Source organism: Equus asinus, chromosome 21 (assembly GCF_041296235.1).
Source record: "Equus asinus isolate D_3611 breed Donkey chromosome 21, EquAss-T2T_v2, whole genome shotgun sequence".
NCBI lineage: Eukaryota > Metazoa > Chordata > Mammalia > Perissodactyla > Equidae > Equus > Equus asinus.
Genome location: NC_091810.1, coordinates 61,735,568 through 61,748,063, shown reverse-complemented (window position 1 = coordinate 61,748,063; position 12,496 = coordinate 61,735,568). Strand labels below are relative to the sequence as shown.

The 12,496-nt window shown below is 40.0% G+C and overlaps 1 long non-coding RNA gene across 6 annotated transcripts in view; it reads left to right on the top strand.

The window, feature by feature from the left end:
• The window catches only part of LOC139041385 (uncharacterized), a 460,406-nt gene extending 453,571 nt beyond the window's left edge, over window positions 1–6,835 (top strand). For all 6 annotated transcript variants that reach the window (XR_011496440.1, XR_011496439.1, XR_011496435.1 and 3 more), the window contains one exon: window positions 3,536–6,835. This is a non-coding gene — a long non-coding RNA (uncharacterized lncRNA). The remainder of the gene's footprint in view (window positions 1–3,535) is intronic.
• The last annotated feature ends 5,661 nt before the right edge of the window (window positions 6,836–12,496 follow it).

The window sequence follows — 12,496 nt, the reverse complement described above, 5'->3', positions numbered from 1 at the left end:
GTGATAGATGTGTTTTAAATGCTATGAATATTTGTTGAGTACTTCTATGTGTCAGGTATTATCTTAGGCACTAGGGGTACAAATGAATAAAACTTCTAGGGGGTGAAATGAGCGTGTAAGCTATAGCATGGTAAACACAATGGATGAGCTATGCACAGGGGCCTTTTGCTAGAAACCAACTGAAGGGCTCTAGATATTCATGAGGATGGAGAAGGCTTGCTGGAGAAAATGAGTACAGAGCTGAGTGGTACAAGTAGGAGACAAACACATGAGGAATGTTGGGATAGAGGGTTGGCAAGGGAATTCCTAGACTAGGGAATGATATGAATAAGTGTCTGAAGGTTTGTAAGTATGAGGTCATTTCAGAGAATTCAAGGTACAGTAGTGTGCTGTGAGTGATGACATGTTAGGCTGAAGAATAAATGTGATCCAGATAATGAAGGGGCTCCATATGTTACAGAGAAAAGTTATCTTAAGGGCAATGGTCAGTCACTAAAGGAACTTAAGGAGGCAAGTGACATGGTCAGACAGATTTGTATTCTAGAAACTTCACTTTGTGCTATGTGGAAACTACACTGAAGATAGGGATAAGATTCTAAGCATAAGACCAGTTCAGAAGTTTCTGAAACATTCCAAGTAGTACATGGACCACCCAAGGGGTTTTTTGAAATGGGTGGAAGGGAAGATTCAACCAATGTTTGATAGGAAGACTCAACAGAACTTATGCATATAATGGCAGAGCTGGAGGCAGGACAACAATCTGAGGGTTCCTGGCTCAGGTTGACTGGGCTAGAAGTCCATTCACCAAGCAGAGAGTATAAGGATGGACTCCATTTTGGTAAAACTCAGTTGGCACAGAATTTTATGTATTCCCCAAATCTCTTTCCTCTTCTTTCTGGGCACAGTGAGACCATTTCTCATTCTGTCTTGTATTGAATAGAATTATGTTAGTGAATTCAGATTGGTGGAATACTGTTAAAAGTGGTTTATGCAACTTGCAGACCTGAGGCCTTAGGGGCAATCTTCCATGCACTTTCTCTTCTCCATCGGCTTGCTAGATGCAATGAATTCAGCACAAGACTTTGAGCCTAGGGGATAGTAAAGTCGCTGAATGAAAGGAATCTGGGTCCTTGAATGACTGTATGAAGCAGAGACTCTCCTCCACTAGCCCTACATTGGATTATGACATGAGTGAGAAAAAACCTTATAATGTTAAGCCATTCAGATTTGGAGGTTGTTTTAGCAGTTAGTCTACCATAACTAACAAACTTCGACTGAGGACTGTTCATGGGAGAGCCAAGCAGCTAGAAAGTGGGGTTCTGGAGCTAAGACTCAAAAGTTATGAGGTAAGACTGAGAATCACATCTTTCTTTCCTCTCCACCCACTACCTCCAGGTCACCTTTGCACCCCTGCTTGAATTCTCTTTCTTGGTGAACTATGTAACTTTCTTTTTAGTCACTCAAATCACAGACCTGTCTGTAATTCTCTACTTCTCCCTTGTCATCCACATTCATGGTGACTGACTCTGCCAGATTTCCTCCTTTATGTCTCATGTATCTACTTCTATTGTCTTTCCTTCCCGTGATTCTTCTCTCTCATCATTCCTTTCAAGGGAAGCTAAATTTCAGTTGATTGAAGCATGAAAGGGAGAAATTGAATGAAGGCACCAAGAAAGAATACATCTTTTAGAAGCTTGGCTCTGAGGAAGAAGTGAAGGGGCTAGACTTAGAAGAGGATTTAAGACCTAGAGAGCTTGATTTGTAAGGCAGAAGACACACAAACATTCACTGGTGCGGAAATACCTAAGATGTAGGCATATAGAGAATAATTGATGAGGTACAACTTCAAATCAGTCAATAAATGGAATGGTGGAATGAGTCTTGAACTGGAGCTGACCAGTAGAAAGGAGGTAAAGATGGGCTCAAATGTATGAAATAGGAAGGTATGAGTAGGAAGATAAATGATTGCAAGACTGATGCTTCAGTATGGTTTTTCTTTAAGGACAAGGCCAAACTGATAAGCATGAGGATTGGAGTGAAGTGTGGATAAGGCTTTGAACAGTTTTTATGAGAATAGGGAATATGAGAGACAGAGCTGAGGAGAAGGGGAGGAGTCAATAAACACCCTTGTTGTGGTGTCAGTATTATTGTTTGCAGGATTTTCTGGAGCATTGCTCAGGAGCCTGGGTAAAGAGTTATGGAAAGTGGAAAGCTGGGTTTACTCAGAGGTGGAGATAAAGTGAGAGAAAGAGATATTAGTGGGTGCTGGTAAGGAATGTGAAAAAGGATCCACTATATTTTTCATCTAAGTAGGAAATCAAGGGGTATAGGGAAGAGTTGATTGGTGTGAGAAGATAAAGGGGAGAATGAGGTAAAAAAGCAAGTGTCCTGAGACTAAGGGGGCCATAGAGCTAGAAGGAAGGGGTCCTGGGATCAGGGAACATATCACCTGACACGGGTTTGGTATCAGTTGCTGGAGTAGAGCGTGGGACTAAATTGCTGGAGGTGAAGTAGTTGGTGTATCAGGAGGACAGGCCTGACCTCAGTCACTATTTATTATTCAAGAAGTTAAATCTACACTTAAAACAGGGTTTCCCATTGGCCACACTATCGATATTTTGAACTGGACAATTTTTTGTTGGGGAGGGTGTTGTCCTGTGTGCTATAGGATGTTTAGCAGCATCGCTGGCCTTGAAAATGCCAGTAGCAGATCCTGTCTAGTTGTGACAACCAGACACATCTCCAGATAATGCCAAACATCTTCTAGGGGGCAAAACTTCCCCCTAGTTAAGACTTAGAGGGCTTAGAACACTTGGGGTTAAGATTTAAGACTGACTTAAGGAATGAAGATAGCAGATTTTCTCTTCTGATGTCATTCAATAGAATTCTCAGGATCTAGAAGCAAACAAATTTCAACAACAAAATAAAAGATAAAGTTATTAGCATGTGACAATGCAAGCATCATTGGAATAAGTGTAATTTTTTTTTAGCAACCTCTAACGGCAATTATTTTCCTAGAGATAACACTCGTTAGAGTACATGTTTTCAGATATATTTGTCAAAAATATTTCTCCTTTATGTACACCTGCTTCACATAACCACCTGAATTTGCTGGCAGTCTCAGCTATAGGCAGCACAGAGTGACTCCCATCCTGGAATAATTATCAAGTTAAGCCTAGGACAGTGGGGGCTGAGGCCTGAAATAGTAATTGTGGTCTCACAAGGTTTGCCCACATGCCTGGTTCTAGATGCACTGAGTCTTTTTTTTCCTCCTCCCCAAAGCCCCCCCAGTACATAGTTGCGTATTCCAGTTGTAGGTCCTTCTAGTTCTGCTACATGACATGCCGCCTCAGCATGGCTTGATGAGTGGTGCTAGGTCCATACCCAGGATCCGAACTGGCGAAACCCTGGGCCACCAAAATGGAGCAGGCAAATTAAGCACCAGCCATGGGGCCGGCCTGTCCCTTTTTGGTTTTTGTCACTGTGTCTTTTAAGCCTCTGAAAAATCTCATATTCTTGTGTTTCTGTTGACCAGTGGGGAGGAGATTACATCTGGACAAGGAAAGAAGCTAAAACTCTATGGAGTTAATTCACCAACACTGAATTTGAAGTTCAGTCTAGAGAATTCACCCTACCACCTCACTTCACCTGGGCTGCCCTCTAATTGCCTTGCCTTGTCTGAGCTTACAATTTCTTCATTCAATTGAAGCTGGAGTCAATTTGTTGAGGTGCTCCAGTAAGAAAATATTGCCAAGTGGAGCGAAAGGGATCATCAGTTGAACCACACAAAATAACTTCTGGAATAAAATGCCAGCAAGTTGGGAGCACTAACTTTCTCATATTTTTAAAATGTGAAGTATAAAGAACTGTTGGTTGTGAAACTCATGAGTTGAGCACATGGGAAATGCCTTTCCCAATGTCCTTACTCAGCCTAGCTCCTCAGCAACATCTCCTGGCATCCCCCATACCTTAGCCACGCCAGGTTCCTTATGTGCCTTGGAATACATTGCTCCTTTTTTCCCATGCCTTTTCTCCTGATGTGAGTGTCCTTTCCCAGAATACCCTTCCCCCTTGTCTGCCTGGTGAATTTCACTCATCGTTCAGAAAACTTCCTATGCTTCTTTCTCACTGAAGCACCACTGATGACACCATATAGTTGCTTCCTTCTCTAGTTTCTCATGTCACACAACTTGGTAACATGCTGTCTTGGGATTATTACTTATCTGTCTTTTTCCAGCACTGGATTGTGAACTCTGAAGATGGGCACCATGTTTTATTTCCCTTTGTATGTGTGTCTAGCATTGCATCCTCACATGGTATATTCACCAAAGACAAAAATATGTTTCCCCAGAGAGAGGGCAGGTTTAAGTGACCCATTAGCGAAGAGGGCCAAGAGGCTCTACGCCCATCCTGAATTATCTTCTAGAGAAGAATGCTGTTGCCATATGCCTCTACCACCTCAACCACTGTGTGATGCAATTGTTGGCTGACTTAACTAGCAATGTCCACACTGGAACATCGAAACAAAACCAGTTCTACCATTGATCTCATTCGTCAGGTTTGAGTTTGCCCTTGGGGCTCTGTCAGCAACTCCAACTGTGCTTAGTTGCTGGTGAACACAGAAGCACAGAAGGAAAATGAGACATGGGCGTATACCTAGTTTGGAGGAATGTTTAAGGGGATATTTTATTTTTTCACTATTTCCTTTTTTTTTAGTGATGCTATGAGAATTTTTTTGTTAAATAGCTAAAAGAATTTTTATGAGACTAACTAGGTGAAAAAGGCCCGCCTCACTTATGGCCATGCCTGTCTGTGGATAAGCACGCACATACCTTCATAAATACCCACCCAAATTCCCTTTGACTCATTCTGGAAGCTATCCTCCTTCCCCAGGATCAGGAGCAATTCTACCAGCTATGACAGAAACCTGCTGCTAATAAATGCAGCCCTGGGCCAGTGACCTTTACCAGGAATCATCTGTCACCATGACGTGAGCCAGCATGTGTGGAAAGGCCTGCACACAAATGTGTTAGGGAGGATGGAACAGAACAGGGAGAAGAGAGCAGACCAACCAGGAACGCAGCTGTGGCGGGATGTTGGCTCCGTGGATGTGGAGTGTTTTCAGGTGCTGATTCCTGGACTAGGTGGATGGCGAGAGAATGAACAACAACAAAAAAAAGGATCAAAAGGACAACATACCCCCTCCTCACTGCCTGCTCCATTATTGGCCCGTCCCAGTGTTCCCAGCATATTCCTTGGCCTTTTGCTATAAACAAGCTCTGTGAATCATCTGCTACTCAAGGCAGGAGGGGCAAAAAAAATTAAATGAACAAAGTTTGACGGCTGAACTATTGATAAAAAGCTCACCCCTCTGAGCTCAGAAGTGGATTGAGGTTTTGCTGGGCCTGACGCTCAGGCAATCAGTGTTTGTGTACATGTGTGCACGTGCGTGTAGGTCTCTTAAACAAACAACATTTAAAATACAAAACTGCATATAAAAGTGAATATTTATTTTTAATGAGATATTAAATCACAAGAATTATGACATTAAAAGTGCTGGAAAACACCACAAGCTCATAAAGCCCGGAAAAATAAATTTTATCATTATCTGCCAATTTTTATTAACTAAAAATTTTATTAATTGTCCTTAATAATTATGTATGTATATCTATAAAGATACCTGTTTAAATATGCATGTGGATACTTCTACAAAAATATACAAAATTATTCTGAAATTAAGGCATAAATAATTTCAAATAGATCAAAATTATTGCTACCTTGTATTGAGATCCATAGTTATGTTATCAAATAATCGCTGTATTGATTAACATATGGATAAAAGTGTGTAGGAAGTTTGTCATTGGAACTCTTCTTCCTTTGGGTGGCTCTGCCATTTTGTGTGCCTTTTTGTCTGGGATCAGCAGTCTCATGTAACGGACATACTAAGATCCAATTTGATACACTGGGACACACAAAACATAAAACAACTTAACATAGTGCTGTGTCCACGTCCACTGTCCGTGGAACTGCCACAGCTTTGCACCTTAAAAACTCGGGGATTTGGTTTGATACATTCTATTTTGCATAATTCCCATCAATAAAGAATGTATTTATAACTGTTTAAGGTGTGTTCTCAAATATACTCTTCCCAGGAGAAATTTTTCATTTTCATTTGGAATTGATTAGAGTGAAATGCTCTGCTTGTAAATTTACATGTCTGTTGTTTGTAAGAAGTTTCCCCAGACTAGCTTCTGACTCCACACATTTTAAGCCTATTTCTCCTCCTCACCTACATACTTCTGGTGCCAAGAGCTTTGGGGTCTGACCATTGTATTATGCTCCCACCTCGGGTCCTGTGTCGTGATGCCAGGTGAGTCAACACAGCAAGAGTATTCCGGGAAGTTATTCCCGCTGACCTACAGCAACTGTACATGAAAGGGACTGTGAAACATATAAATATGTTCCACTGAACCAAAATTAAATATATGTCCCGTCTTAGCTGATCGAAAAATATAGATGCTCGCTGTAATGTCACTCAGTACGAGAGAGCAGAGATAGACGTTTTAAGCAATTGTGGTTTAAACTTCTTTTTTGCAAATTTTACAAAATCTTCCATGATCTTGTGAACACATTGCTATAGCTCCTCCCAGGAGCCTTGGAAGAAGCCTGTACAAGTCAGAGTTTCTTTGGGAGAGTTTTCATTCATTCATTTTTTTCACTTGTTTATTCATTTTTTGATTGTCTATCATTTATAGGCTGTTATAGTATCCACTGGTGCCCATTGTGTGACGGGACAGACAGGCAGATAGACAGAAGGCTAAACCAAAGTCCAGAGAGTCAGTCCCCTTTTCCAGTCTCTACTACTGTGGTTACTTCAGTAAGAAATAAAGGAAATTCTTTGTTGTCTCCTCTGTGGTTTGATAGCTGTTTTCTAAGGGGCCTCAAGGTGCAGGATGCCTTCCAACTCTCCTTGCTGATTTATCTGTGTGGTTCAGAAGCCTTGTACTTTAATCTTTTCCCCTGCTGGTGACTCCTATTTGACCAGCCAATCTCCCTCCTGCAACAACCAAGAGAATACAAAATTCTGATAGATCGAGTAGACATAGACACTTTGATAGAAAGAGAAACAGAACGTTGTATTCATCTCAGGATCTCTGAGTAAAGATTCTTAACCACAAATGGCACTTCCATCCCACCATTCCATGTCATGGGTGCCTGAGACTTTCCAAGAGAGATTCATTCTATTCTTGAAGGCCTATAATATCACAAATGGAAGTTTTTCCTTTTCTCCTATGCCCTTGGGCCAGTTACATCTCAATGAACCTCAGGCTCTGCATCTAAAAAACCTGGGTACAATGAGGGGAAAATGACAGAGCACTTGTGGTATGCTTGGCAAGCAGGAAGCTATGAATAAATATAATTTTCTTTCCATTAGGACCTGAATGTTCAGGACAGGAGCATTCTGCAAAAAGCTGCAGAACAAGCTTCCTCTTTGCAATGCTGTGTCCTCACGTGAGGACATGGAAGCTGTACATTGAAACCTCCATCTGGCTGGTTAGTCAGCATGTGAAAGATCTTTTAGTGAATCTGTTCACTTAAAATATATTGCTGGAAATTAAAAAAGTATCTGAAGAAGAGAAAAGCTGGATAAATTGGTGAAGTTCTTTAGTTCATGTCCGTACTCTTGACACCAATCCAGGCACATGGGATTGTCCATGTATCAGAAATATAGAAAAAGCATGCAGTTATTTCCCATTTTACATTTTTTATTATATACCAAGTCACCTATAATGTTGCTATTAGGGTAGATTGTATAATATTTGGTCCATATTGCACCAAAGAGAGGGATATTAATTTTCATTTGGGTTGGATCTGAAAATGCTATGCACACACTGAGCGACATCTCATTTTTCCTGATAATGATGTTGATATGTCTCTGGAATATCCATATGCTCAGCCTGTGCCGTTTCAAACTTGTTCTTCATTAATTATGGCTATACAGAAGCTGCCAAAAATTAAGTTCTATGGAGGATTTAAATTTGAGCTCAGAAATGAGTGAAATTTATCTGTAGATGGAGAAACAGACTCAAAGAGGTGGCGTTTACAGAGTCAAGAAGTAGCAGAGCTAGAAATTAACCCCGTTGGGCAGATCTTAAGGTTTGTTTGGAGTTCCCATGACACCTCACAGCTTCCCATCTCAGAGGAACTGACGAACAGAGGCAGTGTTCCTGACCTCAGCATGGAGAGAAACATGGGTATGAATTTTGCAAGTTGCTGCTTCACAAGTAAATGTGTGATTTCAGCTGTTCCAGAGTTTCATATGGAAGTATAGAAGGGATTTGCTTTTTAAAAAATTGATAAATACTCCCATATCTGCATTTCAAGTGTCTGAAATTGTGAGCTTCTACCTCAACTTGCCTGACATTGTGGAAACTGTAAACAAGGAAGGATTTAGGTGAGCGCTGTGCAACAAAGATCACGTCACCTTTCTTTTTAAGGATCCTATACTTTTATTGATAACTTTCATATACATTATTTCATTGGTTGGCAAACATTTTCATAAAAGGGCCACATAGTAAGTATTCTGTACCTGTTTTCTTTTCACAGTGCTCTGATATAGATGAAAATCTGCTGAAATATATTAAGCAATTAAAATGATTAAAAGGTGTTTGCCTCCTCTGCCATCTCTTCCTTTTCTTTCTTCTTCTTTATTTCTTTTCCTCTTCATATAGTGGTTAAGAGCATTGGCTTTAGAGTTAAAAGCCTGAGTACAGTTGGGTGACGTTGGGTCAATTACCTAATCTCATCAAGTCTCATTTTTTTTTCTGAAAAAGGGAAATTATAACGATATCTCACTCATAGGGTTGTTATGAGGGTTCAATAAAGTAATGCATGAAAACCATTTATAATCATGCTTGGCACTGAGCAGATGCTCCACAAATAGGCCCAGCTCCCTATTCCTTCATTCTCCTCCTCTTCTTTTCTCCTCACCCCTTCTTCATTGCATAAACAGTTCTTCAGGTACAGTTTTTCGTTTTATTGTTTTCCTAAACTGGAGGTCTTTGTATCCTCAGGGGATTAGTTTGTACCTCAATAGTTCTTTCCCAAAGGGTGAATTTTCTCGAAACCATCTCTGACATAAGTGCTTGTGGCCCATATGTGTATAATGTCATATGGCTACGTGCTTGCTCAAGGGTAGAAGCCCCTTAAAGCTACATCTCTTAGAGCTTTGACATGGTACTCTGAACAAGCATCCTTTTATTCATGAACCAGGTATTCTGATGATCCTGTGCTAGGCTTGAGTCAGTTTATTAATTCAGAAAATCCATAGCACACCTACTATCACCCTGATTCATTAAGGTTTCACAAACACACATAAGATTACTCTATCTTTGCAAGATTGAGAACAGAATTCCTTGAGAGTTCTGTTTTTCTCTTAGACATTGGTTGTGGTGGTGTTAATGGTACAGCAAACATGCATGAAATGACAGGCCCAGTAAACCTTGAGTGAGGTACTCTAATTTCCAATAGTCAAGGTTGTTTGTGAAAGTTTCACCTTAAGTCTCCTAGGGGAAGACTTCAAGCTACTGGCCAACCATGCTTCTCTCAGGACCAACCATGTCTCATCTCCATCAATGACACATGAAGACCGAAGGGCAAGCAGACGGGAATGTTCACACACAAACAAGGGCACTGGGGAAGTTGGCAAGCTCATCCTTCCCCTCCTGCAGCTCCTGCTTCTGTCTTTAACACATCGATTGGATCAAGCTTGAGTTTTTCTTTGATCCTCCTGACACCCTGCTTACTATTGTTTGTTCAGCTTATGATTCTTCTGCCCCCAAGGTAAATCTTCATACTGCATGGATCAATAGGCTACGGGGGTCTTAATTAAAGCTTCAGGATAAAATTGATACTGGAAACTAAATTCCTCCAGTGTCTGGAAGAAAAGGAAATGTATTTCTCACGGAGGCTTTTTTATTGTCTCACACTATCGCTTCTAAAGTTTGTTGAAACATTGGATATCACATGGTGGATTTCTGGGACACAGATAGACATATGAAGAAAAGTTGGATTCTTTGACAAGGCTTTTGGATCCTTAGGTGTCTCTCTAGAGGAATCAATATCTAGTGTAGTGGTGGGTGTTAATTAAAAAAATCTGAATGCTTATTTGAACTGCAAAACCCCCACAAATCTGGGTTTTAGGTCCCATCTCAGGTACAGAAAGACAGAATTGCAGAGGCATTTGGGAACATAGTATATAAGGGATTTGATTTCATTAATTTAGCTATCTCTAGCAGTTTTTCAGTAAGTCCCTTGAATGAGCCCTCAATCCTCCCTGCAGGTAATGGAAGCTGTCCCCAATCATGGTGCTGAAACATCTACAATGAAAACATTGAGCCATCAAGCTCTTAAAGCTCAAAGCTGATGATCAAAGATGTGAGGGCAGCTAGGGAAGCCATGAGAGTTATTGACAGGTTTTGCAGTCAGCAATTGTTGTCATTATTGGGTCTTGCTGGTGTAGTGGACTTACCATTCAATAGCTCTGTAACTAGAAAATTGTTTAGTTTTTATGAACCATTATTTGCCCATTATTAAGTGTGGTTAATATGGGTATCAAATGAGATTTGTATGTGAAAATTCCTATCATAACATTTGTAATATTTTTCATGTTTACCAGATATTAGTTTCCTCCCCAGACTTCTTTGGCTATCTGAGCCTAATATTCCCAGGAGCTATTGCTCTTGCAGACGCCAATGGTGGATCAGCCTGATAGGGGACCCTTTTTGACTATAGAAGAGTATCCAGCTATTTCTGCCATTTTTAAACACCTGCGGTATTCAGAATAATTTAAGGGGAAGATACTGTTGATGGATGACCTTTCAATATAATCAACAGAATAGGGAGAGAATCATAGTCTTATTCTCATGAACCTGATGGAATTAGCATCCTAGAACTAATGGGGGGAAGATGGAGGTATAGGAAGGGATGTGATGAAGACAAGGGACACATAAGCAAGGTAGTAGAAATTTAAGTAGTAAAAAAGTTGAAGTTTTATGCACCTTGAAGTATTTTTTCTTTAGCTTTAGTTAAGTATTTAAGTTTGCCAACCAGATTATTGAAGAAAAGAGAATGTAAAAATACATTGTGGGGTGCTTTCTAAATCTAGACATTTACCTGAGTCCTTGGGGTTGTCAAGTAGGGCCACACTGAAACACTTTGACCTCTGTTTTCTGCTGTATAGGGTGGTTGATGTGCCATTCTGAAAGGACAAACATAAAAATATTTGTGAAAGAATACATAATCTCTTGGTGTGAGTTTCAAATTTGGAAAGAGAGAAAGTGTCAAATCCTATGTGAAATTATTAGGTGTAGAACATTTACTGCACAATTTAAAGGCACTTAAGTGCATATACCAAGGTAAACTCTGTCTCCTACACCTTGCACAACTCTACTATATTGCCTTGCTCTCTGAAGGCAGAGGGGGAGAAATCTTTCATAAATTAAGCCCCCATCTATGGCTGGAATAAATTTGCAGTTTGAGTTGAAGTCCAACTTTTAATTTTCAATTCATCTTTGGCAAAAACAGTACTTATTTCTGGTGACAGTTAAACATAATGAATGTGCAAATGATTCACAATAATTTGGTGTATATGTTGTAGTTACAGACATATGCTGGATGTTTCCCTGGTATGTGTGTGTGTGTGTGTGTGTATGTGTGAAAATACAACATCATGAAATGAGTACCAAATTAAAAAGCAGAATTCTAGGGCTTTTAGTTTTAACTTTTTTACCTATTGGCTGTGTGACTTTGGGCAAGTTCCTTAATCTTTCTGAATATCAGATACTTTACCTATAAATTTATGATAATAAAACTCTGTTTATTTCATAGGGTTAATATAAAGATAAAATGTTTCTTATACTCTACAGCTCAGGTATAGCATTTTACTGACAGTTTCTAATCTCCTAGTCTGGCTGTGATCACCAAATCAAAGAATATCCCTAGTCATAGCAATTGAGTATAAATTTGGCATCAACCAATGCTAATGTCATTCAGAACATATACTTACGTCCAGGCTGCTTTCAGTCTCATGCATCTACACACACTTCCCCAGAGGTACAGACCTGGCATCATTCCTTTTCATACTTAGGGGCATCCAAGAATGAGTAAAGCCTCCAGGTGCACTCAGAGCCAAGACCACCATCCACATTGAAGAAGAGCAGGTGAGTGGTCACACAGATGATGCACCATATCTGACTCCCTCTGAACTCAGTCATTGGTTTGGTCCATCTTGTCTTGGCTCATAAGGGTTCTGATTTAATGAAGATTTAAATAAAGATAACCCTGAGGGAAATAAATGAATCACACAGCAGAAGAAAGCATTGAGGTATGACCTTATTTGCTGACTTCCAAATTAAAATGAGAAAATGGTACTTCCTTCTGTTAAGGAAAAATGTGATTACTAGTTATTTAAAATAGAAGTGAATATAAGAAATTT